The sequence below is a fragment of the Lissotriton helveticus genome, chromosome 5_1, assembly GCF_964261635.1.
Source record: "Lissotriton helveticus chromosome 5_1, aLisHel1.1, whole genome shotgun sequence".
In the NCBI taxonomy this organism is placed as follows: Eukaryota; Metazoa; Chordata; class Amphibia; order Caudata; family Salamandridae; genus Lissotriton; species Lissotriton helveticus.
Window position 1 is genome coordinate 1,949,425,100 of NC_136065.1, and position 13,403 is coordinate 1,949,438,502.

Here is a 13,403-nt window from a genome sequence, read left to right on the forward strand (position 1 = left end):
GCTGGGTTGGTGAGGAGGCGGAGGTCCGGTGCGTCGCGGCATGCCTAAAATGGCGGCTGCGTGAGGAGCGGCAGCAACATCGCGGCAAGTGAAGAAAAACGGCAATTGAAACGCCGCACAGGCGCTCCGTGTGGTCTCCGGAGGCTCCGGTGGCAGAATCCAGGAAGATGAAGCGAAAATAAACCCCTTCACATCGGGGAAACTTCAAGGAGGTCGGGTGGTGCGGCGGAGCTCCGTAGCTAGCCGGCCATCTTGCGCGGCGCCAAGCCACGCCCCATACTAATAACATTTTAAAGGGACGTTTCACCAGGCCACGGGGCCCAGTGACAACCCCTGCTTTGGCTACTAAAAGGGGGGAGGATCTACAACGCCACTGACTACAGTTAATTTTGGAGCCAATAAATAGGCTGAGACTGTAGAAATGGGGGGTTATTCGTGCAACAGAGTGCCCGCGGTGAGTGATTCGCCACAGGAGAGCCAACTGCAGAGTTACTAATCAGTGAGCCTGCTCCTTCAACATATAGCGAGGTTCTCATTCTGGACAGTTCTGAGCTCTGAGCTATGTGCTGGGCCTCTCTTCCCCGAGGTTAGCAGCCAGACCAAGGAACAGTATAGAATCTAGGCGTTAACACACTTTCCGCAGGCAGAGAATAGTTTTATCAGACTCGTTGTCTCAACGCTGCCCACTTAGTCCTAGTGGACTCAGGCCTGGCTTTCGCTGCTGGCAGCTTGTGTTGCACCTCTGTCTTTCCATTAGCTTTACTCCCACTCTTGCCAGGGAGCTTGGTTCATTCTCAGGCAGTGAGCATGAGAGGCCAATGGATGGCATTACGGGTTCATGGGTAGCTTGAAATAACAAGCTAACCGTGAGCCCGTACGGCGCCCTCCTTAACTACAGTGAAGTTATAGATTGCAGATATGTTGTGGGTGCACAGCAACAGACACTCACCAGGACTCTGTGCAATGTGCAGCATGCAGCACATTGGTGGAGCTGCAGGACTGGGCAGGAGGGCGCCACTGTCAGCAGGTAAGGGAATGGAGCGCACTGAGGGCGCCCGGCAGGGCCGTGCACCCTAGGTACATTCATTGTCCAAGAGTACCTCATTTTCCTTTGCAAAACGGAATGTTGCTAATTATCATAAGGTCTTGGATGAGGTAACTCAAGTACATGACTGTGTGACAATATCAGTTTTTGTGACTGTCGCTTTTCTTCATTGCCACAAGCCCTGGACACTGTGGCTTCCAAGGATAGTCAAGATTCTTGCGTCCATTGACCTTCCAATAGTAGCTGTTGTTCATCAGCCAAGGCTTGTTCAGAGGAACGATTGTGGTTTGATCTAATTGAGGCTTTAACAGACAGATGTTATCACATTTCATAAGGATTAGCATCCAGCAGGTGTGTTTCTTCGAAAAAAGTGTATGCCTCTTATATTACTAGAATAACAAAGCAGTGTAAATAGTGATTCCAAACACTACAAAATGTTAGTCAATGTGGCCAAACTCATCCCGCTCTAAGGCTGTTAGGCAAACTTTGTGAGCACTTCGGAAAACTGGGGACTTTAGGGCTGCAATGTGATGTTTACCACGAGTCTAGCAGCCAACAACTACTGTGTGCATATGACATTTACTTTATGGAACATGCATTTTGGTGCTTTAACATCTGCAACTGGACATTGATTGTAGTCATATGTTGACAAAGTATTTGGAATTCTGTTATTTCTTGTCTTGGCATAGGATGTATAGTGGGCATTGAAAGCGCAGTGGGGCACAACTTATCAGATATGCTCTGCTTCTCCTGTGGCATACGTATTTGCCTCCTGTAAAGCTACATTTTTGTGTTAGTCATGCACTTTAATTTGACTTAAGAAAAAGAAGTATAAATTAGACTGTGGTATTATCCTCTATATTTTCTTTACATACAGGATATATTGTATTAGTTTACAACACAGTGCGTGGGTGCTCGTGCTGTAAGAAAGAGGCCATATTTTTTATAAAAACATATACAAGTATGTACAGGCATATAGCTGTGGTTGAACAGAGGTGATAGGTTTGTGCTCTAGTCCACTTAAAGGAAATTGTTTCCACCCTCGAGGCTGTGCATTCTTGGGTCTTCATCAGGACAGACATTGTATTTAATGAACATGACTACAGCAGGGATAGCTCATTTCCATAGGTGAATGAAAGGACCCAGCTGACCCTAAGTATTGTTAGGCCACAGGCACATTATCTTCAAGATGTACCACTTAGAGAGCAGTAATGGACGACCCACTGAAGTCTACAAAAATTTACTTTCTCCACTATCAACACATAACGAGAAGCCACTTATGTTGGCCGACCATCACACTTTCTTCTCCCTTGCCCTCAGTAGCAATCTGCCATACTGAGCATTCTCCTCAAAACGATCAACCGTTTACTGTCTTCTGTTTTTAGGACCACTCTACAAGGCTTGCATCAGTAAAATACCTTCCTTACCATGAGCGGTTAAATCATTTATTAAGATGGATAGAATAAGAAAACACCATGAACTGTCCATCTAATATACATTTAAATGTTTGTAGTGACACATTTACTCTGAAAGAAAATATGTATTCCCTTTGAAGTGTGTTGCAACGTAAAGGTCGTGTATCCTTATGGCTCCTCTTTCGTCTTCTGTGCATCAGGCACTCTGCACTTGTTAATTCGCAGTAGCAGTGGGATGGGCTGCTGCTTTCTTGCTGCGATTCACAGAGAAAAAGAGGAGCCATATCTGTGTCAGTAGAGATGCAGTTAAGATCTAAAATTGACATCAAGAGAGGACTGGAGAGAAAACAGGAGGGTGGGCATGAGCCAAAGACGGACAGGGCAATATGGGCTTTCTTTCAGACAGCAGCATTAAATCCAGTGGTGATACCCACATGTAGTAATAATGTCGCTAACAAGAGTGGGGACAATATTACACTTTAGAAAGCTCAGTTTTAATTTTCCCCTGTTCTAAATTGGTACAAAATAAAAGACACAGATATGGAATAAAAAAATATTTTTCACTTTATATCATTTATACGAAAAGTTGCCGCCAAATCGCAGAGTTTGATTTCCTCATCAAAATATTTTCACTTGCACACCAACCTTGAAGTGTGTGTCGTTTTGTGCTGTGACAGGATCATACAGTCTGTCTATATTATATCATTTATATACAATATTAAACCCTAAAAACATGAAATGGACATATACATTTATACATATAAGAATATTTTAAAATTAAATCAATTAATACATGTAAAAAATACCTTTAAACTACTAGCCTTCCCATTACCTTCAAATTGCAAGAAATACAAAAACAAATTTAACTCATAAGGAAAAATACAATACAAACTTTTTTTTTAAGTTCACTTTTAAAAATATGTATTAAACCCACAAAATAATAATTGGTATGTGTTTATTTATGAAACCAAAACACGTAAACATAATATAATTAATTAATATCCAAATTATAAAAAAATAAAAATAATTAACATAATCCAATTATTAATCAATACATAAATACAAAGATGAATTACCATATTGTTAAAATGATCTATTAAATACTTAAACAATTACAGAAATCATATTCTAATTAACCTTACAACATTTTTTATATCAACTAAAACATACATATTTAAATGTATTTCTCACCCTATAAGCCTAGAAAGCCAACAACCCACCAAATATTTGACATCAATTTAAACAACCTTAAACATTTTTACCAAACCCAAAAAATTCGAAATAATTAAACATACTTTGCAATAAAATAGTAACATCTCACAACACAAAAGCTAATAAAACTCAACTAAATAATTTAAAAAGATTACCTACAACTACATTAAAAATAAATCAAAACTTAACAAAACACTATATTCTTGACATCACAATATTTCTAACTCAATATTTGTATATCACAATATTTTTTCACACAACATTTTGCTGGAATATCCCACTGGGTGCTAAACTTAGCTTTAATCCAATAATGTAGTAATAGAGTACATGTTCCCTGTTCCAATGTGCGAAAATTGGATGTTGTAGTCTTTTGCTCTTCAACTGAATCATCATCACTGGGGTACACACAGTGAGGCCATAGACATGTTTAAGTCTGGCGCTAGCCAAAACCTTTTGATTCTATTAAAATTATATATTAAATATACTTACCTATAAGGACTTTCAACCAGCCCTCTTCATCCATTTTGTCATTCACTTGTTTCTTCTACATGCTACAACATGCTGCATAGAGCAATAGGTCATGCCACTTCCCTGTGAGTGTTGGGTTTCTGCTTTTTCACAAGGAGCACAGACAAGTAGTTCCCTTCAGTGGCAGGGACTACTGAGGCAATGTGTGGTTTTAGAGACCATAGCAATATTTGATCTTTTAGACATGTGTTTAATATTGGCATGGACCAGGCAGCTCCCCTAACAGTAAAGTTTTACAAAAACAATGGCAAAACAAACATAGCAAAGTTTAAAGGCTGGCAGCTAGCATCAGAACTTTTTGCTTTGCCAATGCTGGTTACCATTACTGCAGGACTTCAGTTGAGCCCACATGTGTAATAAGTTTGAAACATATGGGGAAAGTGGGACAGAAAGGATATCTCTGATGTACAGAAGTTCCTCCAGGGCGTCCTGCCAGGCACCCAAGTTACGCCTGAATGATTAATGTCATATGTGCCTGAGGCCACCCATTCTTGTCACATGAACTCTAACACTTGCACAATATCACAAATTGCTGGAACTCTGGCTTGAGCTTTTTAGCAATTGCACGATGGAAGAAAATCAACTTCTCTTAGGCTCTCTCTCAAAACGGCTTAGTCGATCCCCAAGTATGAGAGCACCCACAAAGTGTCAACCCCCACTTCTACTCTACGCGAATGCGAGAAATGTGTTTGATTCACAAAAGAGTGATTGTACTGTAGTTTGAGGACAGAAACTGTATGGCTATCGCAACGTGGATGAATATGTGATCCCAGCTGAAACAAACCGATACATTCAATACCTTTCAGACCTGGGCTCATCACTGTGGCAGTACTTAGGCAGTACTTCAACTCTTGTTTTACATCATGACCTTGCTGTGATTATTCCATCAGCTAGTGGTTGAGTGAGAAAGGGTTCTTACGAATAAGTAAAGTTTTTTTATTTTGGGTGCCGTGTATAGGTGTAGCTAACATGAATCCCTATTATTTTAAGTGTATGCCCACAATAGCCCATTATGTAGTCGCCACCTGCAACATTTCATGGCATCAGTTACTGTAAATATAACTTTTGGCGACACCGATCAGCCATTGTATCGACCACTAAGCCTTTTTTCTGGTTTTCCTCCAAAGAAGGTCTAGGTCAAAGAATGCATGTTTTGGTCCAATATCTTTATCTCCGAGTCCCTTATGGAGAATACTCAGTTTATGTTTTGAACAAAGTGCCATTGATAATTGGCAAAACGTGGTGTAATTTATACGTAGCCTACGCCAATGGTTCTGATGAATATGACACTTTACTCTGCACACGTTTACAATGTGTGCCATTACCCCGCGTTTTTTACTCCGCAAAATCTTTTACAACATAGGGCTTTACAATGCAATCCATTACAACGCATTGTCCATTACAACGCAATTTACTATTCTAACTCCACCGGGCCGTTGTAATGGGGAATGCGTTGTAATGATTTGCGGTGTAAAGCCCTGCGTTGTAAAAGATTTCACAGAGTAAAAAATGCGGGGTAATGGACTGCATTGTAAATCTGTCGTTATAAAGGATGTTTACCGTTCTGATGATTGTGATGCATGTTATTTATTGAAACCAAAAAAAGTTAGAGCGAAGCAGCGCTGGGCTCATCACAGTATGTCATAGGGTAAACATCACACCTTGGCAAATTTGGGAATAAGGCTCAGCTAGGCTACAGGGCACTATGGCAAATTTGGAAATAAAGCTCAGATAGGCTAGAAGGCACAAAGCAGATCAGGGACAACAGTATCAATAACTGGAATGTCAAAAATATGACCAGTTAATTCAGAAATAGCAACGAACGACAACAAATGTTGTTGATGATAAAAAAACAGAAGGACATAATGAATAAGAACAGAAAGACTTTGGAGCCAAGTGATTCAGACACCTGGAGCAAGCGAAATCCACAACAGTGGCGAAACAGCCTACTCATCTTCAAGAGATGATCCAGATTGATAGCAAGACATTCTGAAGCCTGGTTCGAGAACCGGTATAAAAGATGCTGCTCACTGATGCCTTAGAAAGCAATACTTATTATGAATACCTACTCTGGATCTGTGCTTCTTAAACATGCTTGTCAAAATGCAAAGATTCTAGATGAAAACTCTGCAGGATATGATACCCCTACTGGAAGAAGGGGATTTGTGGCAACAATTGACATAAAAGATAACTGTTTTGTCATTCCAATGACTATAGGAACAGATGGTATCTTAGGTTTGTGATCGTGGTCAATCACTTTCAATTCAAAATGTTAGCTTTCCATATAAAGTCTGCACCAGGCTGTACACATAATATTGCAGTGATGTTTAGGAAATATAACTATGTCCTTTCCCATGCTAATGAGACTCACTTCCAGGGCGCCACTTACATGGATCATTTCATACTACGCAGACTTCATAATGCCTTGTGCTCATGTATACCCACATACCCCGTGGCCCTGATGAGTTTACATCGCTCGCTCTCATTATTACTGATGGTGACGATTTAGTTTCCAGATTGTATCACTCCTGCCTGGCCCTAAAACCAGACTCCACTACACGAGTTAGGGAGGCCTGAAATGGGGACCTGGGCTATTCGACTTCTGACAAGGTCTGGACATTCTGCTGCTCTCAAACCCAACCAGGCTATATCCATTACCCATAGACATAAACTCATCCATTTTAAGTTTCTGCACAGAGCGTAGGTTTCCCCTAAAGATATTGCCAAATTTGACCCCACACACTCGACTCAGTTCCCAAAGTGTGAATCCCCTGGCGTGGATTTTGCTCCTCTCACTTGGACATGCCCCCTTATTGGTCGCTATTGGGCCACCGTTTCCTCACTCCTCTTCGGAATGGCTGATCACACATTACAGCCTGACCCCGCTATGGCGCTCCTGGGCTATACTCATAACATTTCTAAATCTGTACACGTATTCATATCTGTGGCCTTACTACTTCCTAAAAGGGAACTTGCCTTTCACTGGGGTAGCGGACACCTTCTCACAGATTCTGCCTGGCTCAAAGACATGTGCCATTGTGATAGTCAGTGAGGATGATGCACTGTTACAGCCCCCTCCATCTAGGCCTAAAGACTCCTGCCAACCCCTCCGAGATGATCTCCCTTCTCTAGAATCGGCTGATGTGGACTGATTATCCTCATATGTGCCGTCCAGTGAGTTGTTGCTGCCCATATCCTCACAATTCGCAGACATTCCTCAAGCCTCTCCCCTGCAATATTTCAATACACATCCATCCCCTCTCCCATACATACACTACAATATTACATGTCCCAATTGATTGTTGTGATGGGCCATGTACAGTCCCTGTGATGCTTTGTATGCTCAACAATGTATGTTTTGTACGTTTGTATTCATTGGCAAACACATAATAAAATATCTATCTATATATATATATATATATATTTGGAGTGATGGGTGTTCACCTGAAGCGACAGTCCATTCTTGTTTACCCACATCTAGATCACTTGGTAAATCTGTGTTTGTAAAGCGCGAACTACTCACCCTTACGGGTCTCAGGGCGCTAGGGGCCATCATGGAAATTAAGTGAGTTATTGCCCAGAGTCACCTGGTACTGAGCTGAGCTGCCACCAGAGCCAGGGATCAAACCTTGAACCCTGTGCTTCGAAGTCAGCTGCCTTGGACGCTACACCACCCCTCTCCACTTGGTGATGAAGGGCAAGTAATTTAAAAAATGCTATTCTAGCATAAACCAAGTTATTCGACAAAAATAACAATTTTAAATTAGTGGAGTTGTTTTATGAGCAGAATTAAATACAAGGACAACCATGGCACCCCAACACCAAAGAGACCACTGCCGCTTCCGAAGCATATCCACTTTCACCAGATTTCTCTGCTTCAGACTGTGAGAATTGACAAAAAACGTTTTGAATTATGTCTTTGCATTCACTTAATGCCACCAGCACTCCTTCTTATGAGCGCCGTCCACGATTGGCTAAAAAACGAGTTGCCACAGGATGACTGGGAGGATCTAGTGGTTGGTCGCAAGCAGGGTGTAGAAGAATTAAAGTTGCGGATACATGACGACCTGGTGAAAAGTAGAACATTCATACAGTCCCCACAGTGACTGCAACAACAGATGCGTCACTTCTGGACGAGATGCATTTCTGACCAGCTTACAAGTCAAAGGTCGTTGGACATCACAGGAAGCAACCGAACACATACAAATATTGGAAGCAAATATGTTTCTCACTCTATGTTCTTTCAGAGCCAATTAAGGATAAGTGCAGATACGAACAGACACCACCCCACCTCTGTATTACATGAACAAGGAAGAGGGAACAGTGTCCTACGCACAATCAGAAGTAGTTCAGACCATTTAGTCATTCAAAATCACGTCACTGGTGGCACTTCGCAGGGAACCGAAATGTAGGCGCAGACAGTTTAAGTAGACATGATTGGGAGATAGCAAAACATTTTCAAAGCATAGGGAACACCGTGCGTAGATCTCTGTGCAGCCAAACAAAACAAAATGCCAAGACTTTGCTTCCAGGTATCCACACCTGCGTCTCAGGGAAATGCACGGTCATTCAGATTGTATGGGATACTTCCCACAGTTGCAATTACATTTCTAGTCATGAACATATGCAGAGCCTCGTGCACAACCGTGAGCGGCCAGGCAGCCATAGTATTCTCACCTCATGACAGTGTCAGAACCAGTGAGGTGGCTACCAGTCTTTCAACAATAACTAATAAGAGCAAAAGGGAACATTTATCACCCAAAATCAAATACCTTGAACTCAGATCCAGCATATAAAGTTCCCACCAAAATGTATGGGGCCAAAAAGGAAGCAAGAGCATGGCAGTGTTTTTGTGTGTGTGTATAGTTTGAGGGTCATGGTTTTGGTTGGATTATGGGTTCCAAGAACAGACTGAAAAGAGTTGGTGACAGAATAGAACTCTGTTGAAAACCCTAAAAATTGATCAAGTTTAGAACTGCCCCATTGATACCCTTTCTATCTCAGCATGTTTAGTGGGATATTTGATTGATAGTATAGAATGCTGTTGAGAATTAAGAAACGGAAGTGACTCGTCCTATTTTAAAGCAGTTTAGGACTTTACTTTGAGTGAACAAGGCATTGCTCAGATAGGTCCTATATGGAACATGAGCTGATATTATATGGGCTGGTATTGGATCTGTGAAGTGAGACACTGTTCTAGGATTCACAATAGTCTTCTTAAGTTCATTTTCTGTGATGTCTTTAAATTGCCCCAGATTACATTTTTTAAACAATTGTGTAGATTATATTGTCATCTGCCTGACTGGATAGGGAGTTTTCAATATTTTCAATTTTTTGAAGAAATACTTTTTAGCCTCTCAGGTCTAAATTTAGACCTCAGGTTACATTTGTGAACCAGGCCCTTGGTGTTTAATGTGCTATCAAGAGATGTCACTTCTCTGTTCTTTTGTGGGAGTTTCGAGTTTAGAGGTAAACACTCAATACCACATACGAGGTATCAAGCTGCTTACTGTCTCAGTGCACTTGATTAGGCCTTTTTAACTGCCCTTTAATCACAACTCTCTCTCAGATAATAATGAAAGGAATGAGGTGGTAGGCTGACCAGCCTACAGGAGTTAGTGTATTAAACTATGGGGAACCTTCGTTCGTTCTGACTATTGTCTCCTTTGATAGGTGAGGTCATGATTTAGCCCGTTTACACCACACATTCGCTTAGGGGTTATTAGGGGGATCCAAATGAAGGTTAAAAACCACTACACATATGTTCTTAGCATATGAAATTACAGTGTTGACAATAAGGTCTATCACTTGTTCAGTGAATACAGAACTATCACTGTTTGGGTGTATTTTGGTGTGAGTCTTGTTAGTTATGTGCAGTTCTGGTGCCAAACACTGAAACATATTTACAACAAGGGGTGGTGAGGGACAGAGTCTCTGAATTAAGCAGAATACTCTCACCCAGTCAAAAGATCAGGGCTAGATCCAACACCGTTTTTTAGCTCATTGCACCATCCCAGTTTCAGAACCTGGCTGTATGCAAATTAGTCTGTTCCTGTCCCAGTGCATGATGGGAACAGGGCAAACCAAACTACAAAAGCCAATTCTTACACTGGGAAGGAAACAAGCTTCCGGGGACCGGTTTCTGGCATTACAGCCGTCTTCGGCCCGGCTTGCTTGAATCCTGATGGTGCAATGAACAAGGGACTCATGTCTGAGTATACCCTTCCACGCTTAGGGTGGACAAAAATATTTACAACAAGGGGTGGTGAGGGACAGAGTCTCTGAATTAAGCAGAATACTCTCACCCAGTCAAAAGATCAGGGCTAGATCCAACACCGTTTTTTAGCTCATTGCACCATCCCAGTTTCAGAACCTGGCTGTATGCAAATTAGTCTGTTCCTGTCCAAGTGCATGATGGGAACAGGGCAAACCAAACTACAAAAGCCAATTCTTACACTGGGAAGGAAACAAGCTTCCGGGGACCGGTTTCTAGCATTACAGCCGTCTTCGGCCCGGCTTGCTTGAATCCTGATGGTGCAATGAGCAAGGGACTCATGTCTGAGTATACCCTTCCACGCTTAGGGTGGACAAAAATATTTACAACAAGGGGTGGTGAGGGACAGAGTCTCTGAATTAAGCAGAATACTCTCACCCAGTCAAAAGATCAGGGCTAGATCCAACACCGTTTTTTAGCTCATTGCACCATCCCAGTTTCAGAACCTGGCTGTATGCAAATTAGTCTGTTCCTGTCCCAGTGCATGATGGGAACAGGGCAAACCAAACTACAAAAGCCAATTCTTACACTGGGAAGGAAACAAGCTTCCGGGGACCGGTTTCTGGCATTACAGCCGTCTTCGGCCCGGCTTGCTTGAATCCTGATGGTGCAATGAGCAAGGGACTCATGTCTGAGTATACCCTTCCACGCTTAGGGTGGACAAAAATATTTACAACAAGGGATGGTGAGGGACAGAGTCTCTGAATTAAGCAGAATACTCTCACCCAATCAAAAGATCAGGGCTAGATCCAACACCGTTTTTTAGCTCATTGCACCATCCCAGTTTCAGAACCTGGCTGTATGCAAATTAGTCTGTTCCTGTCCCAGTGCATGATGGGAACAGGGCAAACCAAACTACAAAAGCCAATTCTTACACTGGGAAGGAAACAAGCTTCCGGGGACCGGTTTCTGGCATTACAGCCGTCTTCAGCCCGGCTTGCTTGAATCCTGATGGTGCAATGAGCAAGGGACTCATGTCTGAGTGTAAGAATTGGCTTTTGTAGTCTGGTCTGCCCTGTTCCCATGATGCACTGGGCCAGGGACAGACTAATTTGCATACAGCCAGGTTCTGAAACTGGGATGGTGCAATGAGCTAAAAAACGGTGTTGGATCTAGCCCTGATCTCTTGACTGGGTGAGAGTACTCTGCTATATTCAGAGACTCTGTCCATCACCACCCCTTGTTGTAAAACACTGAAACATAGCGCAGTGTGCAACTTGTAAACGTTTGATTGGGATATGGCCTCCATATTTCACCATTACCTCACCCCCTCTTCTATCTTTATAGTCTAGGAGTTTCATGGTGTAGCCTGGTGGAACCATTAGGTTGATGGTTGGTTGGTTAGTTTTGTTAAGCCATACATCCATTAGGAAAAGAAGATCCAGACTGTGCTCCAGTATAATCTAGTGGATGTCAAGGCTATGCATAGTAGCCAATCTACAGGTATGAAGAATTTTTGGATACAAGATGTGACCCCCTACAAGATTATTACAGTTCACTCCTTGTTTCAGGCAATGGTAGCGTTAAGGGGTAGTAAAGGTTTTTTGTACGGTTCCAGGGAAAGGTAGCATCAAGGGGTTGTTCAAGGTTTTTAGAGTTCAGTTTGTGGGTTTAGGGAAGGGTAGCATTAAGGAGTATTACGAGTTTTTATGTTCAGGAAATAGTAGCATTAAGAGATGGTATCGGAGGGAGAAATTCTGTTAATTTAGACCGTAGTCTTTAAACAATGAGATCGAAATAGAAATGCGTCACATCAAAAAACCTTACAAAATTTGTAAAACCAAGCTATTACTCTCTATGCGGCTTTCTACATTTTATACCGTTTTTTTTAAAAAAAAGGCGTTCTTTGGGTAGCACAGACATAAAATCGTTAAAAGGATTTTTAAAAAACGCGTACTATACATAATAAAACTAGAAGTTATTACATTTAAAAGCGAGGCAATTTCCATAAGTTTCTCATTTTGGTGCAGTCTGAAATCTTATTGGATTGTAATTCCTCGTATCTTAAGTTTTACTTATTTCTGGCAATGAGATACTAGTAAGTTCCTCAATTTGATTTCTTTTGCTGTTCCTGCGCTAAGCGATTCACGCCTTTCAGGTAGTAAGGGAGCTTTAGGATTTAGTGAAGGGTGGCCTTAAGGGTAGTAAGGGTTTTTTAGCGTTCCAGGAAGGGTGCTTAAAGGGGATGCTAAGGGTTTTTTAGGGTTCAGGTAAGGGTAGTGTTACAGGTTAGTAAGGGTTTTTTAGGGAAGAGTAGCATTAGAGGGTACCAATGGTTTATTACAGTATAGTTAGATAACTTAAAGATCCATGTAATAAAAATTGGAAATGTCATAGGTAATATTGGCCTTTATCATGTTTATAAAAGTCTTGCAGAATCCAAAGCGCTGGAGCACCCGGAAGAGGAAGGACCAGTCCACCAGATCAAATGCCTTCTCTGCGTCTAAGCCGGGAAGGACTGCCGGGATCTGTTTTATAGCAGTTTTTTCGATTAAGTGGATCACTATACGCACATTGTCGTACGTCTGCCTGCCTTTAATGAACCCGGACTGATCCGGATGTATCAAGCCAGACTCACAATGGAAAGCTCTGTGGAAGGACATAAAGCATCACAACCAATCACTAAGCCATCGAGAAGCCCACTATAAGATACTTTTTGACTGATATCTATGCCCTACAAAACTAAAAAAGATATTTCCCAACGCATCTGATCCCTGCTGGCGGGGGTGCTGCATTTTGGGTGACTTTCGCCACATTTGGTGGGACTCCTAACAGTTCGGCCATTTCAGTCGGAAATCTTGGCACAAATTAAAGAGAAACTAGGATATCCCATCACAGACTCCCCAGATTTTACCCTTCTTGATCTTCGGGACACCAGTTTGAAATATCAGGCAAAAGCAGACCAGGCCATAATGTAGCTCTGTCTGGG

The 13,403-nt window shown here is 41.9% G+C and overlaps 1 protein-coding gene across 4 annotated transcripts in view; it reads left to right on the forward strand.

Moving 5' to 3' along the window:
- ARHGAP23 (Rho GTPase activating protein 23) overlaps positions 1-13,403 on the forward strand; it is a 606,970-nt gene that overhangs the window by 458,731 nt on the left and 134,836 nt on the right. The gene's annotated exons all lie outside the window — the stretch shown is intronic.